The sequence below is a fragment of the Gavialis gangeticus genome, unplaced genomic scaffold (genome assembly GCF_001723915.1).
Source record: "Gavialis gangeticus isolate Ggan-Ray unplaced genomic scaffold, GavGan_comp1, whole genome shotgun sequence".
In the NCBI taxonomy this organism is placed as follows: domain Eukaryota; kingdom Metazoa; phylum Chordata; order Crocodylia; family Gavialidae; genus Gavialis; species Gavialis gangeticus.
The window spans coordinates 61,293,128-61,304,365 of record NW_017729032.1 but is presented as its reverse complement, the minus strand read 5'-3'; the positions used below and the strand labels follow the sequence as shown (position 1 = coordinate 61,304,365).

The 11,238-nt window shown below is 44.1% G+C and overlaps 1 protein-coding gene across 2 annotated transcripts in view; it reads left to right on the top strand.

The window, feature by feature from the left end:
- Positions 1 to 2,292: 2,292 nt before the first annotated feature.
- Positions 2,293 to 11,238, top strand: part of THSD1 (thrombospondin type 1 domain containing 1) — a 40,504-nt gene continuing 31,558 nt past the window's right edge. The window contains exon 1 of one of the 2 annotated variants that reach the window (XM_019525444.1): positions 2,293 to 2,555. The gene's annotated coding sequence lies outside the window, so the exon portion shown is untranslated. Of the gene's footprint in view, positions 2,556 to 2,894; positions 2,930 to 11,238 lie in introns of those variants that run through there. The other variant, XM_019525443.1, reaches the window with a different exon arrangement.

The following is an 11,238-nucleotide window of genomic DNA, read 5'->3' as shown; positions in this document are numbered from 1 at the left end:
AAAAGAGTGGGTTTTACAAAAGGAGTGGGGGGGACCCAGAGGTATCACTGGATAGCTTGCTAACTGCAATTTATTGCTTTTTTTTCAGTATTTGGGTGGGGTATGGGATATTCACTGTTTTTAGATGCTTTATCTTCCTGGTCCACTCAGATGACATAAGCCTGTATTTCTATGCCTAAATAAGCAATGTGATTTTTCAAAGACACTAGACCACAACTCCCACAAAATCAATATGAATGGTGGGCAAAACAAATTTCACTAATGCTTTTTCTGCCACACCTCCCAACATATTTAAAATTATAAGCAAGATGATGCTTTATAAATATAACAGACATTGATACATTTAAATAAATGTTGAGGCACCTGAGTAGTGTGAGTGTGCTATATACTTGTACTTAATAGATTATTCGTATTGCAGACAGTACATTTACATCTTATAATTTACATCTAAACTCTACAATAAGGAAAGTAGCTTAGCAGTTGCCTTTATATACACATATATAACTATTATAATATTCAAAGTTCATTCACTTGCAACTCCAGAAATGTTATATAAGCTATTACCTGCTTACAGTGCCCCTCCACTGTCTATCTTGGACAGACTGGGCAATCTCCACACGACAGAACAAATGAACTCTGCTCTGACATCAACTGTGCAAAGGCAGGCAAGTCTGTGGCAGAAGACAAACCTCCCTGGACACTCCATCACTGACCTGAGCATACCTGTTCTTAGACAGCAAGTGTTTAAATAGTAGTTTGAATGGGAAATTGTCAAACAAGAAATCATGCACAGACTGGATGTATTAAGTATGATTGAAACAGGGACTAAGGATTTTTATCCCATTACCTAGATTGGCTTTTGTGACTCCTTTGTTCGTACAGGTTTATTGCTTGTTTGCTTGCCTCCCCCAGCCCCTCTTCCCTTTTCTTCCCCTCCTCTGTCTTTTGTATTCTAATTTCTGTCTCATATGCTAGGCTTTCAACACATCCTTTCACAGCATCTGATGAGCTTCATCTCAGAAAAGCTTGTGCTAATATATTATACCTACTTTGGTTAGTCTATAAGGTGCAAATGTACCCTGCCTTCAGCTTCTAGATATAATGCCTCAGTGTGTGCTTAAATCTATCAATCTGTTCTTTATAAAGCATTATCTTGCTTTTAGAAATATATGTAGATATATACTAGCCAATTCCCTGTCAAGAATGGGGGGGGCAGGTGGGGACGGAGCCCATGCCACCCCTTCTGCCTCCATCCAGGCCCACTTCCCCTTCCCAACTGCGGCTTGGGGTCTGGGCCCACTCCCTGCTGCAGCAGCAGGGGGAAGGGAGGAGCAGGCCCAGGCTTGATGTTGGGGAGGACCAGGCTTGAGGGTGGGGAGAAGCTGGGTTGCTGTGGCATGGGCCTGGGCCTACCCGGCAGAGGTGCAGGGATGAGAGGAGTGGGGCTGGGGTCGATGCAGGGGATTGGGGATGAGGGAAGAGTGGACCTGGGCCCTGGCTCCGTCTCCTGTGTCCCCACCATCATGGTGGCAGGCTGCCTTCTGTCAGAATGCTTCTTCATGCTCCGATTGGCTGTTTGTCAGCCAATCAGCAGGAATAAAGCAGTAGGGACAGACAGATTTAGGCTTTTATAATATTAGAATATATATCCCTATTTCCGAAAGCAAGATGATGCTTTATAAATAACAGACATTGATGGATTCAAGCACACATGGAAGCATTGTATCTGTAAGTTAAAGGCAGGGTTTGCACCTTATACCGATTTTGGTTAGTCTGTTATGTACATCACAAGCTTTCCTGAGATAAAGCTCATCAGCAATATACATAGGTTGAAGGCAGGTTAGATTTGCACCTTGTATAAAGGGAGGGCGTGTGTGTAAAGTTGAATGTGTTGTAGATCTTTCACATATATTCACATTCACTGCATAAGGAAGGACGAAAGACATTTTCAATCTTCAGCAGTCTTCCTCGAGGAGAGGTGTATGGTGTCCCGCACGATCCGGTTTTTAAAGCGGCTTCACAGGAGTGAGCGGGGACTCTGGAAACACGAGGAGGATATCAGCTAAGGCTGTAGTTCTGCCTACCCGCAGTGCTGCTGTCTGGGCTTCGCCGGAGAGGTCGGTTGTTTATCTTCCCTCTTCCCGCCGCCCTGGAGGAGCGGTGCGGGCCCCTTCCCCGCTACCTTCCTGAGGGGGCAAAGGCCAGCGCGGCCGGAGGCCGGGACCTGCGCGCTGCCGGGCGCGGCCCCGCTGCCGGGGGAGCCCGCGGGCCTGGGGCGAGCGGGACGCGGAGAGCCAGGCGGCCCGGCCCTTGCATGTGGGTCTCGCCCTGCCAACTTGCTGCTCGCTCGCACTCGCACAGCCCCGGGGGGCACCGGGGAAGCCATGTGGCTGCGGTAGCTGCTGCGCGGGCGCGGAGGAGGAGGCGGCCCCCGACTTCGTCTGCTCGGACCTTTCCCCTCGGAGAAGCGCTGTTGGCCGCCGAGAGCGAGCGGGGCTCTCCCAGGGCTGCGGCGGCAAGAGGGAACCGCTGCCCCCGCGCCCGCCTCCTGCCAGGTGAGACCCGCAGCTGCGGCGCCCTCCTCCGGCCCGCGGGGCGGGCGGGACCCGCGCCCCGCACTCCGTGCTCCTCCGCCCCCGCTTCGGCTCTGTCTCCTCCTCGCTCTCGACGTCTGGTTCCCTTCTTCTGTCCGTACCTGCCTCTCTCTCGATCTCTAGCTCCTCTCTCGATCTCTGGATCTGTTTCTCTCTTTCTATGTATAATACCTCTCTCTCTATATATATATAAGACCTCTGTCTCTGTGTCTATATAGCTGTATCTATAGACACACCTCTCTCTCTCTCCTCTCTCTGTACAAGTGGTTTTCAGCACTTTTTCATTTGCGGACCCCTTTGGACATGTGGAATGGAGGTGCGGACCACTTTGAATTGTAAGTGCGCGTGTTCGCTGCTTTTCATTAATCATAGCCATCTTTCGCAGGCTCCTTAGACCTAGTCTGCGGACTGCCAGGGGTCCACGGACCACAGGTTGAAAACCGCTGCTCTGGATTTATCTCTCTCTCTATCAGACAGAGACCCAGCTAGTCAAAGCCTTGGCTGGGATGATCTAGTTGGGGCTGGTCCCGCTTTGAGCAGGGGGTTGGACTAGAAGTGACATCCTGAGGTCCCAACCAACCCTCATTTGCTGGAATTCTGTATCTCTAACTCTAGATATCTCTATCTCTGTTTATCTGTGTCTATATATCCATTTCCATATCTGATCTAGATCTAGCTAGTATCTCTCTACTTCGGTTAAACTGTCAAGTGCAAATCTCACCTGCTTCTCACAGAATGTGGCCCAAGGACTGTCACTAACCCTGCAAACCTTAATTTGCTCACAGTAAGGACAGGTTTGTTTTTACGGACCTAAATGTTCAGAGGAAAAATTTTGCTGATGTTTGGATGCATTTAAGGCAAGTTGCTGTCAACTCATTGTTACTAAAGCTTTTTCATAGGTTCACATCTAATTTCTTCCCTTGCTGCCACTAAAATATTACAAAGCACTTTTCTCCCTCTCTCTCTCTCAAACCATAATTAATCCTACTAACACTCCAAGCAGCACTTTTTTTCACGCATCTAGACTGTCATGCTTGCAAGTACAGAAGTTCCGGAGTGTAAAGAAAATTATTTGAATGTAGTTATTTTTGTTCAAAATGTTTTAAAGTAGCAGCCTAAACAAAAGAATTTGGAGCTTGACTGTGATTTATTCAAACTCGTTCCAAGTTCTGCACACCCCCACATCTCCATGCAGCAAACAATGGGATCTGCCTTTATTATCACACAAAGCATTGAACCTTTACAAGAAAATGTATTTTGAGAAGTGCTCTGGTACCTAAATGTTTAATTACTGGGTGGCTTCTATAAAGGTTAAGAAACATAAAAAAAGTTCACATGGAAACGAAGACAAAAAAATTCTGATTTGTAGGTTGACTTGTGTGATTTTACTTAAACAAAAGAAGCCTTTGTTTAAAGCTATAGAACAGGAACTCAGGAGGTTTGGGTTCCATGTTCAGTACTGTCAGAGGTTTCCTCTGAAACATTGGGTAGGTCAGTATGTCCAGATCCTCAAAAGTATTTAAGCATCTAACTCCTTTGTAGGTGCTTAAATACCTCCTGTTCACATTGTTTCCATATAAAATGCTCAGGTTCTCTAAAGAGGTGGCCAGCAACCTCCAGCCCTAGAGCTCTTGTTTTAAGCGTGTATATAGTTGAGATGTGACAAGACATAGAAAATGGACAGAAATTCACATATAAAATGAAATAGGAAACATAGGGGTCATCCTTTTTAGGTCTCTTTAGGTGTTTGATTTCAATGGGAATTAGATGCCTAAAAAATTTAGGAACTGGACCCAAGTCTCTTGACTTTGGTTCTCCATCTTTAAAACAGACATTCTTTGTGAGAGCAGTATGAGGATAAGTTCATTTATCTTTGAGGGATGCTGAGATATTTCAGTGACTGGAACCATGTAAGTGCCTAGACAGGAGTTAAAGTAGGCGTATCATATAAACATATTGTGTGTTTATATCTACTGGCTACTCCAGGTCTTTGTTTCTCTCCGTCCCCAGAGTATCAGACTGCTTGCTTGCAGGACTGCTCTTAAGTATAATTTGACAGGTTTGGCTTTTCTTATCTGTTTGCAAAGGCCATTTATATTTCTAATTTTAAAGAATATAAGATGGTGGATAATGGTATAAATATTCTATTGGCATGGGTTTGGAGAAAGTTGTACAAGGAGCATTAATAACAGTTCTGTACCCCCTTTATGGTGTTTTGCTGGTTGCCTTTATCAGAATTTGAGGGGGGGGGTTAGTTTAAAATGGTTTTTCGCACAATTGTTTTCTATCCCTATGCCTGTAATTTTTCTCTGTGCTCTTTTAGCTGTTTGTTGTATTCATCCATTGTATATTAGACTTTGTACTCTGTGGGGCAGGGATTATCTTGCCCAACACAGTAAAGCCCCAATCCATGTCAGAGATCCTTAAGGTGATAGTGCAGTACAAGTGGAATACTTTATTAAAATCAATTCAAATAACCTTAGCCAGACAAAACTTTGGGTGGGATGATCTAGTTGAGGATGGTCCTGCTTTGAGCAGGGGGTTGGACTAGATGACCTCCTGAGGTCCCTTCCAGCCCTAATTTTTTATGATTCTATGATCTGTTAAATAGAAGAGTCAGGGATGCATCCTCTGACAGCCCTAAACCAATGACGGTTGATGCCAGGGAAGATATGGTAGGTGTTGAATGACTTTAGATATACCCCATTCCTATATTCTTCTTATAAAAAATATTTTTGTTGGTTTATTATTAATTTAAATTTATACACCTCCCTTACCAGCAAAGGCTTACGGCAGCTTGCAGTGACAGACTCAAATAACTTATAAAACAGGGGAATGACAAGACCATAAAACAATTTACAAGGCAACTGGAGTATCAGTATAAAAACAGAAACCTCCTAAACAATACTGCATTCCAACTGTCTTTGCTAAACACCTGGTAAACCCTGGATACCAAGATAGATGGACCATTGATCTGATCCAGGATGGCATTTCTTATATTAATATAATACAGACATTCAGAATGAATAACATCAATATAATAAATTTTAGATTATTTCTGACTGGACTGGAAGTCCAGTCTCACCAGTCACTAGTTTAGGTAGAGAGATAAAAAAATCATATATAATATACGGTCACTGGAAAGCCTAGAAATCAATTTTTCTGTTCTCTTCAGATGGTTCTAACACTGACACTTGTAGGTACTTCAGACTCTGAACCAAATATTTGACTGTAAAGTTCATTTGACCTCAGTTATATCTATATATCCTATACAAAGACATCATTAATGAGTGGAGTCCAGGATGAATTAAATTGCGCACATAGATTTTTAAAGGGGCAAGGAAAGAATTCTATATCCTTTGCCACTAAGGGTGACCTAATGCATTCAATTTTTCACATCAGTTTATTTATTATTGCTAGGGTGTTCTCCCAAATCTTCTGATATTTACTAAATTCATAATTCATTCTACATAACAGTTCTTCAGAGGAAGTCTCATCCATGTATACATTCTAAACTTGAGATCCCAGGGCCACCAACTGCTCAGCAGTTACTCTGAGAAGTTGAACATCTCTTTTACCCTGATGTCAACAGGAGCTGAAGGAGCTTGGCTCTTTGTAAGATGGGAATTCAGTTGTTTGTGGAAGCAGATTTTAACGTCTTTTGAATAATTGCTTACAAAGTGTCTGGTGCCATCAGTGCCTTTCTATAATAAAGGTGAGACTCCTAATCTCAATAAAGTGCTGCATAGTAACCTTATAAAATTGTCATACAACCTACAGTGACCACTTTGGACTCAGATGTGATAAACATCTGAAGTGCTCCATTTATAATAAAGAGCAGGAAGACTATATTAGAAAATCTGAATTTCCTAGCAGGTGTTAGTCCTTTGGAACTGGCGAATCTTAAAGTGTATTTAAAAATCATGAAGCTCCTCTCTGGAAATAAAGATAGTACATACTTAACACTACAAGAATTTTACAAATATAATTTTCTTTTTACTGCTCATGCTGTTTGATTACTGCTTTACATTCTTGTCAGTTTGAATGATAAGAAGAAACTAGTCAGTTTCACCTTTTTGCTTGTTGAGTTTCTAATCAATGTCAGTTTTAGATTCTCGCACATTAGAAAGATTGTAACCAATGATTAGGTTACAAACACTGGGGGAAAATGTTTATATTAATAAACAGAATACAGACACTGTTTTCCTTAGGATACTTTTGTTGTGTATATGTGTCTTATTTTATATAAAACTTTACTTTTTAAAAATACTGTGTTTTTTTTCTGGCAGTGCCTTTAAAATCTGGTGAGTCTTCTGGGTTATAGGGGAATAGCTGGGTACATTTGAGGGTACATGAAGGAAATGCCATGAAGGAAAGTTCCAGTCATGACTCCTGAGAGCAGCCAGTCCATATTTGACTCAAATCACTTGCTCTTCCTAGGAATCCTTTAAACCTTTAATCCTGCAGGCCCAACATGCAGTTCTTCCTGCTGCTGCTACGTGTTCCCACCCTGATCCTGAGGCCAAGAAACTGCTGAGAGTGTAGGAGGCCCTGGCAGTATCAGCAGTGAATCTGAGCAAAAACGTAGGAACGGATGAATGGTTGGCTCAGGTAAGATTGAATAGTGAGAACAGGCCTCTTTACCCTGTACAGAAGAGGCTGTACAGCAAAAGAAGCAAAGGGATCTACCAGGGAACTTAGAGAGGGGAGAAGATGAAAGCAGGACAGTTCAGTACTTGCTGTTGGAAAAACCAGCTGTTCCCCTTCATGCTACAGTGAGTCAAGATCATGAGGGTGGTAGGGTTTTAAGTCCAGTTTATTTTATAACCTTTCCAAATGAAATGAATTGTACTTATTACATATCCAGTAAATTGTTGACAACCCTTTCTTAAAGGAAAGCTTATTATGAAGTTCTCTTATATGGGACCTTTTATTATGCTGCAAATATAGATTTGCAGCATAATATAATGTTTCAGCTAGGGTACCAAGTAATGAACAGTTCATTTATCTCTGTACCATTACTTTGTCATAATGTCTGCTGTCTCTGCCTTTAGGCTGGCTCTTGCATTTTTGGCTGTAGCAATAAAAACCCATCCAGAAATGAAAGGAATCCATCAGATCTGTTCTTATAAAAGCAGTAGAGTCAGCAGCTTGATCACAAAGCAAGCATCTGTGCATCTAAGGATGCAGGAAAATCCAGAGACATCATTTAAATAGGTGAAAACAGAATATATCCCATTCAGTAGCTTCTATTTTAGAAATCTGTGTGATTTAGATACACCAGCCTGTTATTTATTTATATGTAGCTCTAGAAACTTACACTATACAAACAATTATTTAGGGTTCTTGCATGGCTCCCGTTTAATGTCTGAGCATCTCTTGATCTGTAACAGGTTTCATCCTCACAACGTCATTCTGAGAAATGGTATTGACCAGGAAGGAACTGAAGCATAACAGAGTTAAATGACTTGCCCAAGATCACACAAGGCAGTGACAGAGCAAGGGCTTAAAGTTATTTCTTCACTGTCGTAGCAAACATAAGCTATCTTTTTTCATTTTTTCATCCTTTGATGGCAGGTCCCCCACCTTACTTATCATCTTCTATTCAGAATTGAGTAGTGGCTCCCAGGTCCAATGAGCCCAGGATACCAGCTTCCAACTCCCTCTTGAAAATAAATAAATAAATACCCTCATGCTTTCTTCTTTGCTACCCCTCACACACAGGAGGAACTCCCTGTAAAGAGCTGCAAAGTCATCTCATTATTCTTCAGATTTCACCTTTTAACTCCTTCAGTCTGGTGCTTACAAAAATAACCTGGTTGGACTTGTGCTCATGATGTGCAGAGACCACTGCCTATCATGCTGAGTGATATTCTCTTTTCTGTTTGCATCCATCTGTTGTTTTTGGTCTGATACTCAGATTGTAAATTGTGAGATAGGGACTGTCTTTTTATTCTGTGTTTATATGGCATCTGGCACAATGAGGTCTTGGTCCCTGTCTAGAGCACTCATTACAGTAATGAAAATCCTAATAATAATAAAAGCCAAATGCCCCAAATGCTTGGTTAGTAGCATCACCACCAGACCATTCTATTATGGTCCTGTGATCAGGGCTGTCATGAGTATGATATATTGTAATCAGTATGATGTAAAGATCTGAATAGAATAGAAAATGTGTAAGCTGTTTTCCTTGCCTTAAAAAGCTCCCAAATAGGCAAGGCCTGGGCAACAATGATAAGGTAAAATGAGAAAGTGAGGGGAGAAAGAGAAGGGAGAGGAGGAAATGCAGTTAGATGTTTGAGGAGGCATAAGATTGAAACAGGCTCAGTGTGAGGCTGGAAGTCTTGAGTAGGCCTGTGCGGAGCAGCAAGTATTTGCTTCGGATTAAGATTCAGCTGATTCAGAGGGACAGTGATTCAATTCAGTGATTCAAATCACTGTCCTGATTCGATTCAGATCTGGAGATTTGACGCTGATCTGGAGATTCAGCCATAGATTATACAGGCAGCAGTCCTGAGGAGCTGGACACAGCTGCCTCCAGCTGGTAAATCTGTTGTGGTGGGAGGGGAAGGGAGGGGGCAGATCAATTTCCCTACGGTGAGGGAGGAATTGGGGCTGGGGCTGAGACAAGCTGCCCAGCTGGGGTAGGGGGAGTGCGTGACTCGGGGAGGGGGGCTCCTGCCACTGCATGGTGCTGGTCCGGGAGCTGCTCTTCCAGGGCAGGCTGAGCAGGGCTGCACTCCGGACAGGCGGCAGAAGGCACTGGGAAAGGGAGCTATGCCCTCCTGCTGCTCGCCCAGCCTTTGTGGGGAGGCACAGGACAGGGCCGCTGTGCTGTCTCGGACAAGTGGTGCGCAGCAGCGGAAGCCGCTTGAGCCTCCTGGACATGCCACAGCTTCTCCCCAACCTGCCCCAGCTGAGCAAGCAGCGGCAGGGCATAGGGATGGGTGCGTGCACCTGGATCAGAGCAGGGCCAGCAGCAGGGGCTATGGGGAATCTTACAGCGGCTGCAGCTTCTCCCATAGTCCCTGCTCCACTGTGCTCTGCAGGGTGGGTGCTGTGGTCAGGGCTAGCTGCCTGGAGCACAGCCCTGGTGCCACCCGCCCCGCAGACCACAGTCTGGCGGTGGGCAGCTGGGGCTAGCCTCCCGGAGCACAGTCCGGCCCAGCCCACCCAATATAGATCTGGGAGCACATGCCCACTTCCATGCCCTCCCAGACAGGCGGTGACAGCTGCCAGAGGAGCCACCAGAAGAGCAGCTCCCGGACCAGCAGCATGTGGCGGCACACAGTGGCGGAAGCCCCACTCCCTGAGTCCCCTGACTTCCCAGCCCCAGCTGGGCAGCTTGTCCAAGCCCCAGTCCTTCCCTCACTTTGTGGGCATTGATCTTCCCTCTTCCCTTCGCCCACCACAACAGACTTACTAGCTGGAGGCAGCTGTGTCCAGAGTCATCGAGGACTGCTGCCTGTATAGTCTGTGGTCAAACCTCCGGATCTGGATCAGCTGAATCAAATCGGGACAGTGATTCTAATCACCAAATCAAATCACTGTCCCTCCAAATCGGCCAAATCCAAATCTGAAGCAAATACTTGCTGCTTCACACAGGGCTAGTAGCATCAAGATATACCAACCAGTTTTAAGTGAGTTGGCCAATGTACCAGTAGTAGCACAGACCTATTAAGGAAAAATCAGCTCTTGTTGAGTTTCATCCTACTATAGTTAAACTGGTGCCAGTACTGGAGCTAGTTAGTTGAAAGCTCGCTCAGGTGCATCTGTACTCCCCTGCTGTTTGCATTGCAGACATGCCCCTAGTCTTTTCTATGGAGTGCTAGATAGCACAGTGCTAAACATGCTGACACTTGATCTATATTAGCACTTCCAGGAGGTGGGCTGAATTGATGCTAGACCAGAAGTATAAGCACTGCTAAAAATTCTTAGTGAAAGCACAGCCTAAGAGACTTGAGAATCTTTAAGGTGATGATTTTATCAGGAGAATTTTGAATGATGCTAAGGAAAGGGCGGGGGGAAAGAAGAAAGCCAAGGAGTAGAAGGTTCCAGCTTTTCTTAACTATTGGTATTTTGGAAGCTGCTAAAGCCCAGCTAATACTGGGGCTCCATTGTGCTAGCCCTCTGCATATGCCTAATAGGAGAGAGAAGGGTACATAATCTAACTAGATAAAAAGTGGGATGGAATCAGAGGCACAGGCTGAGGAAGTGATTTACCCAGCATCATGCATCAGGCCAATGGCAGAAACAGAAGGCCCCAAGTCTTTTATGCATCACTTCAGTGCTCTCTCTAGATGGCCAAGCCTGTTTTCCATTTGTCAAGACAACATATGCAAATGAAAACAGATAACACATAGGACAAGGCAATTCCTTCTGTCAGTCTCTTCCTTTTTTTTCCCCCTTCAATACATCCTTCCCTCCATGCCTTTTATTTTTCCTTCATACAACAGATAGTGCATTATATAGAGATGGGGACCTTTCATTCCACCTGCCAGTTCATACACAGATGCATAAAGGTTGTTTAAAAAAAAGTTTTAATATTTGATGTCATGAAAATTAGAGCTGGAGAAGATCCATGAAGCCATCCAGTCCATCACAGTACCAATGCATGATTGTTTCCTAGAGACTGTTTTTTGGT